The 22,725-nt window shown below is 52.7% G+C and overlaps 1 protein-coding gene and 1 long non-coding RNA gene across 4 annotated transcripts in view; both read right to left on the bottom strand.

Moving 5' to 3' along the window:
• Positions 1–22,725, bottom strand: part of LOC112646716 (c-Maf inducing protein) — a 231,258-nt gene that overhangs the window by 122,120 nt on the left and 86,413 nt on the right. The gene's annotated exons all lie outside the window — the stretch shown is intronic.
• On the bottom strand, positions 2,337–5,721 carry LOC125755163 (uncharacterized). The gene is made up of 3 exons (XR_007410955.1): positions 5,130–5,721; positions 2,802–3,073; positions 2,337–2,503 (listed from the first exon to the last, which is right to left on the bottom strand). It is a non-coding gene; the product is annotated as an uncharacterized LOC125755163 (long non-coding RNA).

A 22,725-nucleotide genomic window follows, 5' to 3' on the forward strand; every position in this document is an offset into this window, starting at 1 on the left:
TTAACTGCGGGGGTGTGGGGTGGGGTGGCGGTATGTAAAGAGCTCAGCATCTGGAGGGAGGTAAATCAGGCTGCCAATCTGAGTCCGACCATGTCCCTGTGAGCAGGCGAGTGACCTCAGCATCCGACTTCTGCTTCGCACCCACCAGATGGAATCACAGGAACATGCTGCAGGGTGGTCACAGGGACCGGAAGGCTCACCTTCAGAGCACCTGGCACCCGAAGGGGTTAGAAAATGTGCTCCTGATTGCTGTGGCCGTGGGGGTGGCAGTGGGGGTACGATGACCTGAAGACCCGTAGGGGGCACAGAAGGGGGCTGGGAACCATTTCCTCCAGAAATGGCGAGCAGATGTCTTCCTCAGACATGGGTTCTCACCATAGAAAGCCTCTTCCCTCCTCCCCACCTGTCCTTCCCCAGGGGCCAGTCCCCCGCCAACTCTGGCCGACCCAGCCTGATGAAGCAGTGTGCCTCACTCACTGGAAACACACCATGGGAAAGGGCCTTTTGGCCTCAGCCTCTTCAAAACCAACCCCCTCTCCCTCCTCAACCAAAAACATTCTACAGATGAGGACACTCAGGCTTGGAACAAGGCATCACCAGGAAGTGGTGGAGCCAGGTTCATTGTGCCTGCCCCAACGACAGTCGCTCCTGAAGGGCCAGGTCATGACCCTGGCATAGACGACATGGGATGCAGGGATCAGCTGTCAGCACATGTGCAGCTGGTCACACACCTGGGTGCCAACTGTGGGCCCTCCTGACCCTCACCAGCTACAAAGTCGGGTGGCCACACAAGTAGAGGTTTCTAACATGGCTGCCCTCAGCTCAAATCACAGCAAATGAGGGTCGGGCCAAGTCCACCTGCAGAAGGGGCTCAGTTTCCCTGCTGTTGATTCTCCTAGGAAGACAAAGGAGGATTCCAGCATGGGCCTGGGTCACAGTAGGTCCTCAGTGAACGGATGCTGATGGACTGAGGCAGTGAGTGAGCAGTTACACGCACATAATAACAAACACTGACAGAGCACCTGCTACGCCCAGGTGCCACACCCGGCATGCTGCACATATTCAGTCAGTCACGTCCTCACCCCAAGCCTGTAAAGCAGGTTATCATTCCCACAGTGGGGGCGCAGTGGAGCAGCAGTGGCATGTGACAGATATGGCCCTTCCTGGTTGCCGGGAGCCAGCTGTGCACATCTCTTCCCCATTCTGCATGCAGTGGTCTTGCTCTGGCCATGGTAGGAGTATTTACACTGTAGAAATTGGTATCACTATGGATCAAGGCCTCTCCCCACCCCCCTAAAAATGCACCACTCCCCAGAAAGCAGATGCACAGCATACCACTGACTCAGATCCAGGTCACCTGAATCCTCATTCACGTTCTCTACTACCTGGCCACACTGCTCTCCCTGAGTGTGTGCATGATGGGTGTGCACGCATATGCACATGTCTGTGATGCTCTGTGCTTTGGGACTCTCAGGCTTCAGGAGAAACCCACACTCCCACGCTGAGGGTTCAGGTCCTTATGGGATAATTTGCTCCAATAAGCGAAAGCATTAGACGGCACCTGGCCCAGATAGGGATGTGCCTCTGTAACCCACTGGCCTCCCTGGCAGGACTGATCCTGTCTAATTAGCTCCTGCAGGCTATGACTTCTGGAAAGAAAGTCAAACTGAAGACCAGAGATGCCAGGATCGCCTGGGCCCCAGTCAACGTCCTCTCCTCTGACAGCCAGGGCTCAAATGGTGGTCTGAAGAGAAGCAGGAAGGAGAGCATGAAAGGAGAGCATGGCCTCAGGGGCTCGTTATCTCTAGATTCAAATTCTGCCTCCACCACTCAACATGAGATGTCACTTGAGCCCCTTCACCATTCTGAGCCTCCGATTTCTCACCTGCAAAATGGAGCAATAAGCCATCTCACATAGGTTGTCCAGATTGAGAGGAAACGTGCAGGAAGCCTGGCACACAGTAGGTGCTCATGAGTGGCAGCTGCTAACATTCTCAGTGGACACAAGGTGACGGCAGGAGAGAGCAGAGAAGGTCACCCAAAGAGCAACCAATTCAGAGAGGGATTACAGACCCAGGAGGAAGAGGCCTCACAAAAGCGCTGCAGGCACCTCTGTTCCTTGGAAAATGCATTATCATATTTCAATCTTTGCCAGTTTTCCAGGCGAGAAATTGCATCATATTTTCTTTTTAGTGCACATCTCTTTGATCATGGAGAGGCTGTTATTTTCTCATAGTTATTGGCCACAGTACTTCTCCTTTTGTGCTTTGCACACACCCCCACCCCCCACCCGGAGGCAGTCAGTTTCTCATTGATTCATGCAAACCTTTTGCGTATTAAGGTTATTTAACTCTTTATTTGTCAAATATGCTGCAACTGCATTTTCTCAGCTCATCATTTGCCTTTCAAATCGGTTTATGGTAAGGCTGATTTGTCTGTTTTTCCATGCCCAAGGGTCACTTTTTTATGTAGCCAGATCCAGTTCCCCTTTCCTTTGTGGTTTCTTGAACAGAAAGAGCCAAGGTTCAGGGCTCGTGTCGGCCTGTGAGGTTGATCCCCACTAATGTCAAAGTTTCCACTATCCTCCCTTCTCCGCTGGCGAGCTGAGGGCTGTGTCTGGGCCTCCTCCCACCAGGCCTGCAGCCTGTGGGGTCATTGCCCTTTCCCCTGGAGCTCCTGCCTGGCATGGACAGAGAGTGACTCACCCCCGAGACATGGGGCCCTTGTTCTGGGCCCTAGCCCAGTTGAGACGGGAGACACACGGCCCACAGGTTGCAGGGTGTCACCGAGCAGCCCCTCACCTGCAGATGGGGACACAGCTCCCTTCTGATGTCCACACCTCCAGTGGGCAGAGGACAGGCATTGTGGCCAGAGCCCCAGGGAAGAGCAGGGCGGGGACAACAAGCTGGAAGTCAGAGGCAAAGTGATCGTGTCACGGTCCACAGCAAACACCAGGGGGCAAGCATAGAGGTTCCCTCGCTCTCCTTCACTTGCCCTGGAAGGCAAGTCCCTGGCATGTCTCTGGGCCTCAGTTGACACATCTGTAAAATGTCCTCTCCTAGTGACTTCCAGCCTTAAAAAAAAAAAAAAAAAAAAAATTTGAACCTGACACCAAACAACTCAGCATTCCTGAGTTGAGTACATTCAAGTTTTCTGGCCTCAATTCCACCCCAAAGAAAGCCTTGGACATGGAAATATGAGGAGGACCCTTTACCAGTCACTAACAAGTCAGTGCTCATGATGTGCCAAGGGCTGGGGATACAGCAGGGAACAAAACAGACGGAACTCCCTGCCTTCAGGCAGCTGACAGGGAAGCAATGAGTCAATAAAACCAACGAACTTAAACCGTGATCCAGTGTGACACAGGCTTCTCCTGGGCGACCTTCACACATACCCCCACAGCCTCATCCTTACGGAAGTGGAACCTGAGGCTCACAGAGGTGTTGTGAAGGGGTTTTCAGGGCAAGTCAGTCTGCCTTGCCTCCAACCGTGGGGCTGGAACTTCGGGGCAATAAGTAAATGCTCCCAGGGTCAGTTTTCTTGAGGCCCAAATATGCCTTACACAGATGCCACATGCAAGGATGAGGGGGTCCTGGCCTGCAGCATCAGTGCCTCCACCCCAGGCATGACACCCTTTGAGGTTAACGAGGACCCTCAAGGCCCTGTAGGCACAGCAAGAGCACCATGGCTGCTGCAGCACTTCCTCGGTGGGCTCTCACACCAGGCAGCAAAGATCTGAGAATGTAGCCTGGTGTTTCCCCAGTGAGCATCTACAGGACGGTTATGGCTGCAGGATCCTTCTCTCTGGGAGTGATAGGAGGGTTCAAGGTGTTACCTCCATACGTTCCTGTGCAATGATGGTACACAAGCCTGATGAACATTTGGGTATGAACACGTACACGGGACCATCACCCTGCACCCAGAAGGCTCCCTTGTGCCTCTTCCTGGTCAGTGTCCCCCAGAAATCACCATTCTTGTGACTTCCATTACTATAGGCCAGTTTTATCTGCCCCTGAACTTCATATAAATGGAATCGTGTAATATGTACTCCTCTGTGTCTGGCTTATTTTGCTCAACACCTTATCTGTATTTATCATTGTTCACTGCTGTATAGTATTCCATTGTGTGATTATGCTATGGTTTTGTTTATCCACTCCACTACTGATGGGTATTTGGGTCATTTTCAACTTCAGACTAATTACTAAGGCTGCTTTGAACATTCTTGTTCGTGTCTTTTGGTGGATAAAGCACTCAATTCTCTTGGGACTATCATTAAGAGCAGGATTGCTAAATCCTAGGAGAAACAGGAATGAATGCATTTGAGCCTTGCCAAGACCTGGTAGGCAAGCAGCATGAGCCTCGCTGTATAGAGGAGGAAACAGAAAGGTTAAGTAACATGCCCAGGGTGATACAGTTAAACGGCAGCAGAGCTGGGACCCAAAGCTAGCTCTGCGTGGCTCCAGTTCCACGCCTCCTCCCAGCCTCACACGGGTGGGCGCCTGGAGTGATAGCTACTGGGGAGAGAGAGGACAGGGGAGGATAATGCTCCTGAACTCCCTGGAAGAACAGTGAGGCCCCAATCTGTCCCCAGGAGGCTAGGAGACCAGGTATGGGGGCCTGGCAGGCTGAGCAAACAGACATGCATGAATGAGGCCTAAGTCCACTCAAACCCCAAGCACATAATTTCATCTGGAAGCAAACGCATCCAGCCGCCCCGGCGCGCCCTCCTTCTTGGGGAGAGGGCAGCCTCCCATCAGAAGCGCCTTTGTCTCCCCCAGAGTGTCTGAGACAGAGTGGCAGAAGCCTCGCTTGTCTAAACAAATGACAGTCAACGGTCCCCCACGTCTCCTGCTGCCCGATTTCAGCCTCAAAGGACCAACTATTTCTCTGCTGCTCTAGTTTCTCTCCCGAAGCCTCCTGCTGGCTGTAGAGTGCCTGGAGCTGGACACACTCGGGTCCCAGTCCTGATACCCAGAGGAGGGAACGAGGTGGCACATCCACCCGTGTGACATCTGTGTCCATTCACTGCGCGCCGGCCCCAACACAGGGCTGTGGGGAAAAACGGGCGAGGCCGGCACATCCTGACGGAGCACAAGGTCTCCAAGGGGGATCAACAGAACCGCAGGTACCTGTGTGCCGAACACTACCTTCCCACTGAGCATGAATCAGAGGCCACGAGGCAAGTGAACTCTTCCTGGGCGAGGGGCACAAGCTGTGCAGCTACTGTCACCGTCACTCCCCCCATGAATGTCCCTGCCCCCCACTGGCGGTGGGGTCACCATGGTTACCATAGGAAGCTGCGCACACATACTAGAACCCTGTCTGGTAACCACGGTGACTGGTCCAGCGGTCGGCATGTACCCTAAGCCTGGCCATATGGGGTGCTTTCTTGGGAACCTGGAGACGAGAGTGAGAAAGAGCAGAGTCTCCTTCCTTTCCAGTGTGGAGCCAGGCTTCCAGGCCCTGCCCCCATCGCCTTCCCACAGCTCCCCCCAGTTAGGCTGTTATGATCTGCATGTAGAACTGGGAAGGTTATCTGGAGGCAGTACACTTCGGTAGGTCTTGGAGGATGCATAGGAGTTTACACAGTAAAGACTAGGAAGAAATGTTCCTCTCCTCTGAGTAAGCCCAACGGTGCCCAGAAGAACCAACTTCCCTTTGGAAGGTGGGCCATGAAGTCAAAGCCATCTCTCTATGCTCAGATGGGGCCCAGACTCTGGGCTGAAGTTCACGGTACTGCCCTGATGTTGGTCCCAGTAAGGACTTTCTACAGATGCCATGATTAACTGTTCCCTTTCCACCTGACTCCCAGAACTGAGCTCAAGAACGTCTTGAGCTCCCTCCTGGAACATTCAGGCCCTCACCAGGCACCCCGGAGCACCACTCTTCACTGAACCCACTCTGAAGGCCCCTGCTCTACCCCTGCTGTCCTGGAATTCCCAACCTGCAGCCAGGCACCCCAGCACACACGCACTAGTCGTTTCTCAGACACTCTCCTTCAGCACACTGTCATTTGTAAACTCGTTCTGCGTATATTTATCCATTAGCTCTTTCATGTTTTATTCATGCCTATGTGACATGCCTCCATTCATCAAATATTTATTGAGCACCTATTATGTGCTCAACTTGCTGATTCTTTCCCCAATACCCAATCCTAAAAGTGTGATCTGTAGTTCAGACATCAGAATTACCTGGGTTTGCTTGTTCAAAATACAGAGCAGCCCAGCCAACTGCCGCCACCACCCAGGAACCACCCTCCTGGAACAGATGTCCATGCAGCTATGTACACTTGGGTTCAAGAGGGGCTGGTTTCAGAGAACTTGCTCCTTCTTCTTGTTTTCATCATCGTGGCCCCCATCAGCCCTCAGAGGATGCCAACAAGGGGCTCAGAACCACAGTACGTAGAAATGAGATTCCTAACAGCATTGTGGTTTTACTTCTGCGAGAGCATTAAATACATAACTTGCACACACACAGATACACGCGTGCACTTTCAAATGGAGTCTCGAGGGATCTTCATAAACGCATCTTAGGAAAGTTCTCCCAAGGAAGGCAACTTACACAGGGGTGCAGAGGGCAACACGGACGAAGGCCCAGTGCAAACACATCTTTACTGGCAATCCCTCTTGGGCTGCCCGGCACCCTGGCCTGTGTAAGTGCTGCATTCTTTCCTCTCCTGGGAGATTTATTTAGCCCACCCTGACGGGGGCTCCTTCAGACCATATATCGATCTGTTCTAAAATTACAAAGAGAGGAGAGAAGGCCCAGCTCAGTGGCTGGCCTGTGGGGCCTGGGCTCAGTCCTACAGCCCTTCTGGGCTCTGCTCTCAGAGCCAGGCGGCAGCACTGGTCTCTAGTCCGTGCTCTGCAGTAGAGTCTGGCTCTTCAAGGAGCAGTACATGGCCAGACATCACCGACTCACAGCAGGAGCAAGGCCAAAGGCAGAAGGTTTTCTAGGTATCGATCTGTTTTCCAGGGCACCTCATCTCTGCACCAGGAAGTGCTGTAATGACAAGAGTTCAGAGTACGTGACCGGCGGTGGCTCCAGATGACATTGCTAATGAGGAACGGGACATGCCTAGCAGGAGCAACGTACTGCTTGTGCTCAGTGGGGCCTGAAGCACCTCATGCCATCCGCACCAGCACCTCCTGTGTTTAAAGTATAGAAGATGGCCTGGAGTATTTTGTGAAAATCCAGACAGGAACGCAAAGAGGTGTGGGTAGGGTCTGAGAGCCTGCATCTCTAACTGGCTTGCGGGTGGGGCTGATGCTGCCAGCCTGTGGACTGAAAAGGGCTGCTCTACCAGGTAGAGGACGTTATTATTACCGATATTCCCATTTTAACAAAAAGGAAACTGCACTTAATAGAAATTTATAGGCTGCATGAGTCACAAAGGCAAAAGAGGCAGTGTTGGGATCTGAACTCAGGACCGTGAGTTCTAAGAGACAAGCTCATAACCAGTGAGCCAAGATGCCTCCCCAGCCAGTCTTCCAGGTTTTGCTATGTTCTCGCTATTTCTTTGTGTCCACCATGCCAGATGCCAGCCATCCCGGGTGCCAGCCAGGCTGTGGGAATTACAAAGTAAGCACAGCCCTCCCACCCCTGCCCTTAGACAATACATATCATGGTCTGGTGAGCTGGGGGGAGTCTTTGTGCAAAGAGCAAGATGCCCTTTTCTCTGGGTGGGTCAGTGCCCTGCTAGGGCACATATGATTCCAGCCCACTCAACGCATGGCTGGGACCAGGTCTGAAATTAAAACTGCACAACCCTCCACAGGAGGCCCCACTAGCCAGTGCTTCAGCTTGAGGCAATGGATCCCAGTGGTGAAGGGCAATGGCTATTTGGATTCAGAGAGCCCTAAGTTCAAATTCCACGTCTACTGCATTGTGGCTGTGTAACTTCCAGCAAGTGACTGTACCTCTCTGAGCCTGTTTCCATAATTGGGAAATGGGGAAATGCCTATTTCCCTCACAGACTTGTAAAAGTTATGACCTTGGAGCTCTTCGGTGCCAGGAGAGTCAGCCCTGGACAGATGAGTGAGCCATTCAGGGTGCTCAGAAGCCCAGCTAGAGTAGTCTGCCTGTGACAGGGGAGGGCAGGGGATCGCTGGGAAGGATGGGGCAGGCATCCTAGCAGCCTTGCTTTGCTACATGACCCACTCTTTCCGGCCAGAGCCCAGTGAGCATTGCTGAGGCCCAAGAGGCCTGCCAAGCATGGCCAACACCATAGATCGGTCCCTAATGAGTATGCTTGGGGGCGGGAGGGTCTGGGACCTCATGGATGGCTTCTGGGATAAGAGAAGTGCTAGTGAAACATTCCCTGTGAATAGCATCGAGGTCAAGAAGACCAGGGTTTGAATCCTGGTGCTTGAACCTTGAGCAGGGTGAGGGTGAGTCCTGCAGGTCACGCCCCTCTGTGAGCCCCACTGGCTCTCCTGGAAAATGGGGCCGGCATAGGGATTGCAGGAGGCCCACGTATGGCCTTCAGTCGGTGCCTGGTGCATATCACCTGCATAGTCACATGAGTTACCATTATCCTCAGCCCATAATGGCCTCTCCAGCCAACAATCATCCAGCTGCCCTCGGCTTTCCCACAATGCACCTGTACACCCAACCCTGTCCTCTGTACCTCCACGTTAGTGCCGAGTCCCCCCTACCTGTCATGGCCTTGCCCAGCACCACCAAGTGGCGAAGTATCAGCCTCCTCTCCTGCCTGAACTGGCTCAGCAACTCCAGCAGGTGCCTGGTATACAATGCTCACCTCCCTCCAACAGCACTGCCCTACAGAACTTTCCATGATCCTTTAAGTGTTCACTATCTGCACTGGCTGGTGAGGACTTGGAAATGGCAACCATGCTGAGGAACTGAATTTTCAACTTTATTTCCTTTTAACTAATTTAAAATTTTAAAAGATTTTATTTATTTATTCACAAGAGACACAGAGAGAGAGAGAGACAGACAGACAGAGAGGCAGAGACACAGGCAGAGGGAGGAGAAGCAGGCTCCATGCAGCGAGCCCGACATGGGACTTGATCCCGGGACTCTGGGATCATGCCCCAAGCCAAAGGCAGACATTCAGCCACTGAGCCACTCAACCACTGAGCCACCCAGGTGTTCCTCGATTAATTTAAATTTAAGTTTAAATGGCTACACACATGGCAAATGGCTGTTGGATTCGAGTTTTAGACTATTCTCCATCCAGCAGCGAAGTGATGCTTTTTAAAGCCAAAGTTGAATTGTGTCCCTCCTCTGCTCAAAACCCTCTAAAGACTCCCTTCTCACTCAGAAGAAAACCCAAAGCCCTGGCGATTGGCTGAAAGACACTCTGTGACCTGCTGCCCACCTCTGCCCTCTCTGGCCTTAGCTCTTGCTATCCTCCTTACTCTGTTCCAACCCTACTGGTTTCCTTGCAGCTGCTTGAATCTGCCAATCCTGCTCCTGCCACAGCACCTTTGCACATGCTGTACCCACCCACCGTGCGCGCGCGCGCACACACACACACACACACACACACACACACACTTCCCCTAAATATCTTCATGGCTGATTCCCTTAACTAAAGGCTCTGTTCCAATATTTCCCCTGGCCCCAGGAAATGACATCCTGAGTCCTCTGTATGTCATCTTACCCTACCCTGTTTCTTCAGAATACTTGTGACTACCTAAAATATTATGTATTTGTTCACATATTTATTCTGTTTCCTTACCAGAATGTAGGATTCATGAAAACATAGAATTTGCCCATCACGCTCACTGCTGTATCTCCTGTGCCTAGCATATAGCAGACCCTCAATGAAGACAAACAAAAGAACCATGAGCAAGATACACAGCAGGTGCTCAATAAACGACCACTGTTGCTATTGCACTAATAAATTGTCATCATTATTCCTTCTCCAAACCCAATCAGTCATGTTCAGGGCCAGGTGTGGTGTTCTCTTTGAATATAAAACAATAACACCCTCCCCCCTGCCCAGCATGCCCTGACTTGGGTACCAAGAAGCTGGAAACCCCACAGAGAAGGAAGTCCTGGAGGCAGCAGGGCAGCAGGCAGGACTCATGGGCCTGGTTGCCAGGTAACCCCACCCCATCACTCACAACCACCGGCTGCACAGGTTCTGCTGGGAGGGGCTGGGTGTTTATATGGCTGTCTTATCTGCTGGCCTGACCACCAGTGTTTCTGTCTTGCTTTCCTAAGGACAAAGGACGTGGGGGAAAATGCTGAAGGGGAACAGAGTCACAGTCTACAGTGGGCAAGGAGGGTGACCTCGGGTTCCTGAGGTCCTACTGTGTGCGGCCCACTTCCAACGTACTCTCAGCTGCTCTTACTGTTGTGTGGGTTTAGATGAGATAGTGCAGAACACAGGCACTTCCTGTGGTGCCCGCCATACTGAGAAGTGCTCAGCAAATACAAACTGCTGCTATGGTTATCATTTTTCCTCTTCTGGGACATGCTCATCACAATTTTCATGGCAACATGCCCGCATAGACCCACCCCCACCTCTGCAACCCCATTCTGTGTCTCTCTCTGCCCCTTGCTCACTCACACCCAGGGTTTCTGCACTGTGACACTGCTGACACGTGGGGCCAGATCACTCTTCATGGTGGAGGCTGCCCTGGGCATTGCACGGTGTTGAGAAGCATCCCTGGACTCTCCCCGCAGCTGGTGGGAATGTAAAATAGTGCAGCCGCTATGGAAAACAGTATGGAGATCCCTCAAAAAGTTAAAAATAGAACCACCATATGATCCAGCCATCCTACTTCTGGGTATATACCCAAAGGAACTGCAAGATCTCAAAGAGCTATTTGCACATCTATGTTCATATAAGCATTATTCACAATAACCAAAAGGTAGAAGCAGCCCAAGCGTCCAGAGAGATGAATGGGTAAAGAAAACAGGGCATATACATGCAAGGCTAAGCGAAAGAAGCCAGTCTTAAAAATACAAACACTGTATGATTCCACACAGGTGAGATACCTGAAATAGTCAAGTTCGCAGCTATAGAAAGTAAATTAGGGGGCATGGGGGTGGGGAGCACTTCCCTCAGCAGGCAGGCTGGGCACCTCTGCCCCGTTCACCTGTCCCCTGCCCCCCCCCCATGTAAGGATGGCTTCACCCCACCATCAGGTCCTAACTCAGAAGGAACATTGTGGGGAGAGAGGCAGGCTTTCCTTGATCACTCCCACCCAGACCAGACACTCATCCCTCCCCTTTTAAACTTATTTTCAAACTGTTTTAGGTTAATGAAAAAGTTGGAGAAATGGTAAAGGGACTTGTGGTGACTTCCGCTATACTCTCACCCATTGCCCTCATATTAACATCTTTATGACCATGGACACTGGTCATAATCAGAGAGCAGCGCTGGCACTGACCTTGACGCTTCATTTGGACTTCACTGCTTCCCCCCAGAGCCCTCTTTCTAGCCCAGAATCCCAGCCAGGACCCCACATTACATGTGTCCTCATATTGCCCTAGCTCCCTCTGGTCTGGAACAGTGTCTCCCTTTCTTTTGTCCCTGAAGATCCTGACAGTTTTGAGGAGCACTGCTCCCGAGTTTTACAGAATGCCGGTCAACTTGGGTTTCTCCAGTGTGGCACCTCCTTTTGAAAAACAGAAACTAAAACTGTGATAAAATGTATGTAATATAAAATTCATGATCTTAACCATTTTTAAGCATATAGTGCAATAGCATGAAATGTTCCCACACTGATGCCAGCACCATCACCATCCGTCTCTGAAACCTTCTCACCCTCCCAAACTGAAACTCTGTCCTGTCACACACTAAGGCCCCACTCAACAGCCCCTGCCCCAGGGCAACCACTAATCACCCTTCAGTCTCCAGTAATGCAAATCACAACCACAAGGAGATGACACTTCACACCCATCAGGATGGCTACTGTCAGAACACCAGAAAATTAACAAGTGCTGAGCAAGTGTGGAGGAACTGGGACCTCGTGCATTGCTGGTGGAATGCAGGAGGCAGCCACTGTGGAAGACAGTTTGGTAGTTCCCCCCAAATCAAACACAGTTTGGTAGTTCCCCCCCCAAATCAAACACAGTTTGGTAGTTCCCCCAGCAGCTCCACTCCTAGGTACATGGCCCAGAGAATCGACAGTGGGGACTCTAGTAGGTATCTGCATACCTATGTTCAGAGCAGCATTATGCATCATAGCAAGAAGGTAAGGCCCCCTCAGGGCCATGGACACATTCTAGAGCAGACACCCTCCTGCAATAACCATTAATGCCTGTCTCCCCACCCCACCCCTACCTTCTACACTCAGCTGCATCTGCCCTGCTCCCCGAGGAGGCTGGGCCCCAGTGGGGTCCAGCAAGTAGGATAGGCCCCTACTGGCACACTGAGGTGGCCTGTAGCCAGGTAAGGGGCCAGCTTCACTGCTGAGGCCCTGGTCTAGGTTTTATCAGAAGGCAGGGCCATGGCAGAGATGCCACAGCAGGACACTCCTAGCCCCTGGGCAGCTCCTCCCTCCCTGAAAGGGCCGTGGCCCAGTGACTGGCAGCACTAGGCCAGATCCACAATTTCCTGACCCTCTAGATGGCCCTGGGCACTACTTACACCGTCTGGCGGCTTGAGCAAAACCAGAGTGGGGGGGAGGGGCAGCGGGTGGGGGGCTCTTGGAGCAAGAGCAGGGAAAGCATGAGAGCTCTGACAGGCAGCCCTTCCTCCCCAACTTACACACACCCTAATGTAACAGCAACAACATCTATTGAGATATCTGTAGCATCCTGCTAAAAGCCGTCCTCACTGGGCACCCCCAGTGCACCAGGCACAGGGCTAAGTAAGCAGGTGATGAGGTTTTGTTCAGACTTTGAAACAAACCGTGAGATCGGTGTTATAGTGATTCCCCATTCTATAGCAGTGGAAACAGAAGCTTGGACAAGAGATGGGACTTGCCCAAGGTCAGAGGGTGACAGCATGGCCAGTGTGACTCCAGAACCTGTGTTCTGACCCCAACAAGATGCCTCCCCCAGCTGGAGGCATCGGGAGCTAAGGGAGCCCATCAGCATGATTTCCAGCTCATCCTGGGTGTGTGAGTCTCAGGGAAACAAAGATAAAGGCAGAGAAGATGGTGATTCTATCTGGCAGCGACTGTATTCAAGCTGTATGAGAAATAATTGACAGCCACGAAGAAGTTCCTATTTAGTGAGCACTTACTGCATGACAAGGCTGGTAGGCATTACTACTGATCCATTTTAGAGACGAGGAAGCTGAGATCCAGGGAGAAAAATCACTTGTTCCGGCATCAGGACAGGGGACAGTCCCAGGAGCAATACTGGTATCGAGGGGTTTCACTCCCTCTAGAATGCACGATCACGGATGGATTAAGGGAAGGGGGGTTCTGGACCCTGCAGGACAAGAGTGGAGGGTCTGCAAGGTGGAGACGGCTCCTCTAAGGCCATGGGGCTGGAGGGAAGGGCCAGGAAGACAGTCCTTCTTTCCACACTGACCCACATCAAAACTACCTCCTGGATTTCATTTCTTGCCTCTTAAGTTTTGAGTTTCTTCCCTACCACCAGTTTTATTTATTCATCCATGGAAAGTTCCAGCCGAGGTCCAACATGTGTCCCAGGGAGGCAACACAGTTCCGCTGCACATGCACCAGAATCAAGGGCCAGGTGCACATTCCAGCTCTGTCACTTGGAAGCTGTGTGACCTTGAGTCAGGGGCTTCAGCGCCCTGAGAGTCAGTCTCAGCAATGTAGGGTGGCAGGTATGGCATTCCCTGCCAGGGTTGCTGGGCTCCTTGCACTAAATTGTGGCTAAGGGCGTGCCTAGAGCCACAGCAGGCATATGGAGCTATGGAGGCAGCTGGGAGGAATCTGAACCCAGGGACAAACAGAGGAAGAAGCTGCATGCTCCCAGCAGGGGGCAGGAAAGATGAAACACACCTGCCCAGGTAACACACCTGACAAGCTGCACAAAGCACAGAAGGGCCCCCACCCCCCACCCCCACCCCAGGGTCCTGTTCCCAGCTGGGTGCCCTCTCCACCCACCTCCTGTCTGGCAACCTGGGGCCAGCAGGGTTGTGCTCAGATCTGCCTGGGGGAGGCCTGGCAGTGATGTGAACAAGTCTGCAGGGTCCCCATGTCAATGTGTACATCCGCTGGGGTGTAGTTCTGTACCCTAGAGCTAAATCAGGAAGGAGACAAATGTTCCCCTTGGAAGCCCAGGGGAGCCCTGATTTCTCCAGAGCCACAGCGACCACTCTGGAGAAAAAGGAACTGGGGGAACTTTTTCCTGCATAGCTCCAACACATTTCCCCTCCCTGGATGATGCCTGCTGCTTATTATAACTATGACAACATTGGAAATATTTCTTGTGGATTTCTGCAAGAAAGGAAATGACAGGCTTTCTTCTCCTCCTGGCTTTTCACCCGATGCTGCCGACCTGAGGTGAGGCCCTTTGGTGTGGGGTGGTCCCCTGGGGCTATGAATGGAGGGGTGAGGCACCAGGGCAAGAGAAGGTGTCCCTCCTGATGCAGGAGTGAGCTAAGGAGGGCTTGCCAGAGGCTATGGATGGGGCTAGGCCTCCCTGGGTGCTTCCAGCCCAGTGCCACCTGCTGCCAGGGGCTCAATCTGCTGTGGATTTAGGGGAAAGACAAATGTATTTTTAGACTGCGATCGTTTCTTGAGTGCCCACTAGGTGCTAGCAGGCACTGCACTAAGTGCTCTATGCCCTGGTTGGGTCCTCATGGAGTCTTGCCAGGGCTTACGATTACTTTCATTCTACAGACAAGCACCGAAGGTCCACAGAAGAATAAAGTGGCCTGACCAGAGTTACTCAACCAGTAAAGTGGCTATAGGAGGGACACTTGCTGATGCTGGTAAATGAAGAAAATGAAAGAAGTATGGCATCTATCCTGAGTCAGGAAGTAGGAATTTGAATGGAAGGTCTGAGATAAATTAGATTACATAGGGATATTTGCCAACTTGGGATTTGCAGACCTCTCAATGCCTGGACGTGGCATCCTGGAAGTGTGCTGGGGAGGCTTCTGCAGCTGCATTGAAGCTCAACAGGAAAGAGCTGCAGTTGATCAATACTGTCTGCCCCGCACACAGTTGTGGAAAGTAGTGAAACAGCACAGTGATTGTCCCTAGGGTACTGGACATGCACCTGGTGCAGGAGATTTCCCTTCCATTAAATGAGCTCAGATACAGAATAACAGGTAGAAATACCTTTTGGGAAAAAAGGGTATTTTCTCTGATGTCAAACTACACACCTAGAATTTGTTAACTCAGGCAAAATTCAACTCTTACAGCAAAGGCAGGTTCCATTCAATGTACACTTACTCGGCACCATTACGTCCTAGGGTCTCTGCCCTCACTGAGCTTAGTGAGGAAGACAAACATTAACTTACTTACTCACTACAGTTGCTCTAAATCCCTGTTAAGGATCTGATTCTGACATGGAAACTTATCCTTTCTGCTCATAGCCCATTGGAAAAACTTGTCTATTGGGTCCTGCTCCCAGAGGGTACTGGAACACCGAGGAATGGGGGCATGAGAAAGGACGGTGATTCAGGTAGACTGCAGCCCAAGGAGCTGAGGGTGCCCCCCCTGGCAGCAATCTATCTTTGTTAATTAGAAGCTCATGCCTCATTCTTTGATTTTCTTTCCACCCCAAAGAGGAATCCTGGCCATGCCATCTACTGCTTTTGGCAAGGGGCAAGGACACAGGAAAGAGAAGACACAATGGCATCTCCAGGGCTGAGAGGGGAGGTGTGCTGGAAGCTGGTGGAGCGTGCCTGGCCTTTATCTCAAGGCTGTTCTTGAGGTCCTGCCCTCCCCTTGGCCTGAGCAACCTCACTCACCACCGTGATGGGGTGGCACAGCATGTCACAGTTACCTTCCCTGTTCCAGGATGGCACAGCACTGGCAGCAGAGTTTGTTTGGAATAGATGTTCCTCATCAGAGGAGTCTTAAACAATCTCCCTTTCTGGTCGGGGTAGGAGGAAGGCATCTCTGAGGCCAGCGCTTCCCCCAGTGCAAACAGCTGAACCCAGCCTGCCCGCCTGCCTTTCAACTTTGTTGCCTTTGCAAATATGGTCCTGGGCCCTATGTCCCACATCCCTGCAGCCAAGTCCAGTTGGCCTCCTGGAGGCTTGGCCTGCTCCAGGGCCACAGACCAGGGCAGGAAGGGAGCTGAACCCTCCCATCTTCCAGAAAAGCAGGGGGCAGAGGGGTCTGAGAACAAGACAGGGTGAACAAAAATGAGGAGTGACTTCCAGAAATGGAAGCTCAGGCCCTGGGCGCTTAGAGCAAGTGACCAAGGAACCCATCTCTATATCCCTACTCCCACTTCACTTCCCTTACTCTTTCTTCAGACCATTGCTGACAAGTCACTTCCTGCCCACACACCCCCTCAAAGGAGGTGGCTGCGGTGCCTGATAAAATTTGCCTGCCGTGGAAACTCCCCTTGATGCCAGGTCCCCCTCTGGAATGGACTGGAAACTCCGTGAGGGCAGGGACTTGGTCATCCCCAGCCCCAGCCCAACATCTGGCAAATGGGGGCGTAGGGTGGGGATGGGGGTGGGGACTTGTTTCCTCCTACTAGGCCTGGCCCACTGTGGTCAACAGAACAATGGCCCCCAAAGATGCCCACAATCCAAATCCCCAGAACGTGTGAATATGGGCCTGCTAGGGCACATGGGCCACTTGCAGGTGGGATTACATGAAGGCCCCTGAGATGGGGGATGAGCCTGGGTTATGCCACGGGCCCCACATCTTCACAATGTCCTTGTGAGAAGGAGACAGTAGGGGCAGGGGCAGAGATGTGATGGCAGGAGCACAGGCTGGGCGGTGTCCCCATGAGCCAAGGGACTCAGGCAGCCAGTGGAAGCTGGGAAGGACTGGCCACCCTGGATCTTCCAGAAGGATCACAGCTCTGTTGATGCCCTGGTTTTAGCCCAGGGGACCCATTTTGGACTTCTGATCTCTGGAGCCATAAGATGATACATCCGTGTGGCTTTTAAGCCACAAGGTTTGTGGGAATTGGTCATAGCAGCCACAGGAAGCTGCAGAGCACCCATGGGACCTCTGGCCAGTGACGATCAGCCCTACTGAACCTACATCTGTGATATGGCAGACATTACTAATAGCCACTGGGACCTGGTTTCCTCCTACTTCCCAGCATGTGAAAGATGAAGATCCTGCCTCCCTGAAGCCAAGCCATGGTGACATGACGGGTTTGGGTGGAACAAACATGGTGAAACAAACAAACAAACATGACTCATGTCACTTCCGAGGTTAAAGGACAGCACTGCTGGTGGTGAGCGCCCCAGAGAATCCAGAGGCTGCGTGTGGGGGTGACTGCATCAGCGGCCGGGAGCACCTCCACCTGGGCCCCTGTGCACTGCCTGTGTGGAGCAGGTCCCTGAGGACCCTCCATGGACATGTCTACAGAGTTGGGAGAAGCCATCCTACACCCATGGGACTGGAAGGCTGGGGATAACACATGCCATCTCGGTAAGGCAGGTGGGGACTGGTCCTTGGAAGCAGCAGCTGCCACTCACATACCTGGTGGAACCGGCCACTTGAGGGGTCTCGGCTGCCTCTGGAAGCAGATGCCACCTTGCCCAGAGACCCCTACGCTATCCCCAGGGTCCCCTCCACAGCTTCCATCTTGGACAAGGGGAAGTCCACCTTCGTCCCTGGTGACCATGAAGTGAAACCACTTCTTCCAGACGGGGGGGGGGGGGAGGCAGTTTCTGCATGTCCTACACATGTCCCAAGTGTGTCTTTGCAGTGTACACCCACAGCCACCTTCCCAGCACACCCAATGCAACGTGGTCCTTTGTGCTTCTGTCCTTAGGACCCTCAAATGTCTTCTTTCTCTGCCTCTTTGCCAGGCCCTCTACCATGACTCTGGCTGGGATTCTAGGATGTCAATGGATATTTTCAGAGGTTTACTGTCCCATTTGTCACTTGCTAATTAGTTAAGAATGACTAATCAGAAAGCGGTGGTAAGGCAAGGAAAATATTCCCATTTTCTTCGCTTTTGGTTGTCCGTAGTTATGGAGAACCCTCTGGATCTATTTGATGGAGCTGGACAGCAGGTGGGGCAGGCAGCGTGTACAAAATGGGGTTAGGATGGTCTTTGTCCTCTCCTGGGCACATATGGACAACGCTGCAGGCTGTTGCCAGGGGTAAGGGCAGCAGCTTCACGTGAAGAATGGTAGTGTGGGTACGCCTGGGTGGCTCAGTGGTTGAGCGTCTGCTTTCAGCTCAGGGCATGATCCCAGGGTCCAGGGATCAAATCCCACATCGGGCTACCTGCGAGAAGCCTGCTTCTCCCTCTGCCTATGTCTCTGCCTCTCTCTGTGTGTCACATGAATAAATAAAATCTTAAAAAAAAAAAAAAAAAAGAATGACAGTGTGGTGGTTATCAGTGGGCAAAGCCAGGATCTCTGACCTCAGCCTTCCAGTAATTTCTCACTCTGACCAGGCAAGCTATGGAAGCACCAACCTCCCCACTGAATTCAGGCCTCCCCTGGCACCAGTGGCCACAGGACTGGGCCACACCAAGAGCATAGCTGATGGGACAAGACTCATCTATGCAGTTCTGCCCAATGCTGCCAAAGTCCCTGCTGTTCTCCTGAGCCTCCGGTGGGCAAGGCCATGCCTTCCCAACCTGGGGGGACATGCCATCTGCTGCCTGACCTCTCCCAGCTGGGCCCCCAGCCACATGCACACGTGTCACCTGTGATCCTCACTGCACCTTCTCAAAGTTGCTTTCACTCTCCCCTTTCACAGAGAAGAACGCTGAAACTCTGAGAGCGAGCATCACTAGCCGTGGCTCACACAAGTAACTGGCAGAGCTGTGTGTCCAGCCCAGCTGTGTATCCACCGTGTGTGAGAATAAGGGGAGAAGGGGATGGGTCAACAGGGGCATGGGCCAGGCACCTGGAGTTGATTCCCTCCACCCTACAACCACGGCACGGGTGGGTCATACCACACACGTGCAACACATACAGACAAGCACACACATGGAAATACACACATGGGTGCACAGAGCTCACACTGGCACGTGTTAAATCCAAGTATACACACACAGTTTCTCAACACGGAGGGGAAGAGGACACGCAGTGACCCATGAGGGAGCCCCTCAGCACCCGGTGCCCCACTAGGGCACAGGCCCTGCTCCAGGCTTGCTGGCCCAGACTGCCAGGTTTAGCAAAGGCCAGTCCCTGCCACCTCTGCCCTTTGGGGATGATTTCATCACTGATGGTGGTTTCCAAAGACAGTAAACAAACAAGGAGGCCTCGGGCCTTCCTCTCAGGGCTGCTGCCCCAATACCCCCACCACACACACATGCACAGATGCATGTGTGCCCATTACACAAAACCCAGCCTTGCAAGGAAGAGAGGGAGAAATCCACTCAGGTAAAATCTCGCAGCGGTCCTCTACGCACTCCTGACCTTGTGGGGCAGCACAAGTCGGAGGGAAGAAGAGCAGGTATGAAATCAGTGGCCCCACGTCAGCAAGGCTGGCATCTTCCAGGGTAAAGTTCTGGCCGTCCAATGATTTCCCAGCCTGGCCAGGTTAATCATTGCCTGTGAAGCACAAATGACTCCCTCTACCCTCAAGCTGGCCCCCTGGTGCTATTGTAGGTCAAGCTAGTCAGGGAGCAGCTGGGGATTGGACCCTGCCCTCTCGACCCTGTGTTGCCAGCATGGAGGGTCTGGTTTATTGACTGAATAAGCCAGTGCTGTGGATCACTGAGATTATCAGAAAAGTCCTCTTCACTGACCACCTACTGTGCGCCTGGCCTTGAGCTGTGCTCCCTCTACCCAGACCAACAGTAAAATGAAGTCAATGGCCGAGTGCCCAAGCCCAAGCAGACAGACTTGGGTTCAAATCCCGGTGTCAACAGTTTAGCTCTGAGGGCAGCTGGCTCCGTCTATAGAGCAAATGGGCTGCTATGGGAATGAAGAGAACAATGCATGGCAAACAGGGGTTTGCAACCATAGGCATTTGTCCAGAAACACTGCCAGGCATCATGCTGGGGGTGGATGCTACTAGCATCTAGTAGGTGGAGGCCAAGGGTGCTGCTCACACCCTACCATGAACAGGATAGCCCCCAAGAGGGGAAGAACCACTTCGTGTGTCAGCAGGGCCTCTGGTGAGAGATCCCGGCTTAAAGCCCTCCATAAAAACCAGCGGCTATTAGTACCTTGAAATTGTCCCAGTAGCCCTACAGCATGACATTATTGTCACCAGACTGCAGAGAAGGAAACTGGACCAGTGGCTGTGACTTGCTTTGGTGACAGGAGAGAGCAGAGCCCCTTGGCTACCCGACTGCACTTGGGTTCCCTCCGCCTGCAGCACCTAGCACCAGGCAGGACCAATCCCAGGCCTGGGGTACTGCCTCCCCGTAGAGACATCCCATCTATCCTAGCTGCCCCAGGGTCACAGCCTCTGCCTCGCCTTTTTTCTGCATCCCAGCAGGGGAGGAGGGGCTACTTCTGATGTTGTTTTCTTGGGCACCAAGTGGACAGACACCCTGGTTTCTGGAGCCTGCAGACAGCTCAAAGCAGACACTTCCTTCCCCTTCCTCTCCCTTTCTCCACCTGCTACCCTCAGCTTCTGCCTGGCAGGGCAGTCTGTCTCAGAGGCCCAATGTGTCCCTCTAAGCAAGATGTCCACCCTGGCCCTGAGAACCAGACCCTACTCCAAGGGTCTGGCTGACCTTGTTGTGGGACCCTCTGCTCACATGCCCAGGAAGGGGGTCAGTCTCCTGAGGTGAGCCTGTGTGGCCTAGTCTCTTCCACCTTCAGCTGGCCCTGAGGCCAAGTCAATACAGAGGGTATCTACAATCAGATACACTAAGATCCTTCTGTGTCTCCAACCTCCTCCTGATGGCCAGGCCTGCACACAGGCTTCCCCCTCCCTGGGACACCCTGCCCCTCCTCCTTTGCCCTGTACCCTCTTCACATGACTTAGACTTCACTGAAACATCCCTCCCTCCAGGCCAGGCTTGGCTCAAACGCCCTGCTTCTGTGTGTCCCCATCTCTGCACCTGTCACTCTGTCTGGTAATGGAACACATGTTGCTCTGTGTCCAGTGCGGTAAGATCTGGAACTCTGAGGGCAGAGAGCCTTTCTGAGCGCCTCACCTTTGCAGCAGAGTCTCGAGCCTGCACTGTGCAATACAACACTCTTTGATGCTGGAAGCAGTCTGTATCTATGCTGGCCAGTATGGGAGCTGCTACCCACGTGTGGCCATGGTGTATTTGAAACCTGACGAATTGAATTTTAAATTTTGTTCGCTTTTAATTAAATTTGAATAGCCCTCTGTGGCTAGTGACTACCATACTGAGCAGCACTGGCCTGGAACATTGCCCGGTGCATAGTAGGTGCTCAACACCTACTGGCTGAACGAATGCGTGATGTTCATTATCCTACTGTATTACCCCATATTACAATCATCTGGCATCAATCTTCTCCAGTAGGCTGAGACCTTTGTGAGGGCAGGATACAGGTAGACTTTGCCCGTCACTGTATCTCCAATGTTTGACATGCTTCCTGGGATACAGACCCTCAATAAACATTAATTAAATAAATGAACATATGCATGAACGAATGGCCTGCAGCTCGGAGCCTCTTTCCCCTCGCCACCAAGCCTACAGAACTGATGAAAGGGAAAATGTGCACTGAGCTGGCTTCGGAATGGATTTCCAGCCCAGTTCATCCTCACTAAAGTGACCACCTGCCTTCTGCATCCTGGGCTCTGTCTCACCTGGTGCTGCCAGCAAGGGAGGCTCCTCCTTTCTCGAGTGTCTGTCCCTCTCCCCCCTAATGCCAGGGAAGAAGCAGGGCAAGTCAGCTTACTCTAGCCTCAGAGGAAAAGACTAGGGCTCCTCATTCCCCTGGGTCTGCTATTTCCCGACTCCCTGCTCAGGCAGCAGGGTCCCCTCAGGAGGTTTCAGAAAAATTAGAACTCCTAGGAATGAGGATGAATGTGAGATTCTATTATCAATCACTGCCTTTCATCCCCAACTGGTGACGGTGATGCTCGGCAACTCTCTCATTCACAGCAAGCATCATCTGTGCCTCCCCGCCCCCCCCCCCCAACTGCCTGCCCCACTTCCTTCCGATGTAGGTCACGATGGATTCTCCCTGCAATCACTAGGTATGCCTCCGGTTGGGGGGGGGGGGGGCACTGCCTGAAGCAAATTTAGCAATTCTCTTATGGGCATATAGGGACCCTGTGCTCTCATTCAGCTGAGACCCAGACTTGTAAGCGCACGTGGAAATCCTGAGCAAAGATCCTAGGGCACGTGGGAGGGCAGGCAGGCAGGGTGGTTCCTGGGGCCCAGAAAGCTGGGCACCTGGGGCTCGAGAGCTGCTGTCACGTGGAAGCAATGCCAAGGAGAGGCTGGTTTCCAGGACAGAAGCAGATCAGCCGTGCGATACCTGGCCCTACCTCAGGGTGAGCATTCTGGACACACCGCACAGAACCCTGCGACCTGCTGCAAGCTGCTCCTCCTTCCTGAGCTTCCTGTTTCCATTTGAAAATGGGGAATAATGCCAGCGCCTGCCTCACAGGATGGCATGAATTAAGTGTATCCAGAGAGAGAAAGTGCTTAGCCCGGGACCCAGCACCAAAGCAACACTCAATAAACACAGACTATTATTACTGATGTTGTTTGCAAGGATCTCTTAGCCACACAACATAAGCATCTGTTCTTTCACTCTGACCAGCACCGAGC

This window comes from Canis lupus, chromosome 5 (assembly GCF_003254725.2).
Source record: "Canis lupus dingo isolate Sandy chromosome 5, ASM325472v2, whole genome shotgun sequence".
Classification (NCBI taxonomy): domain Eukaryota; kingdom Metazoa; phylum Chordata; class Mammalia; order Carnivora; family Canidae; genus Canis; species Canis lupus.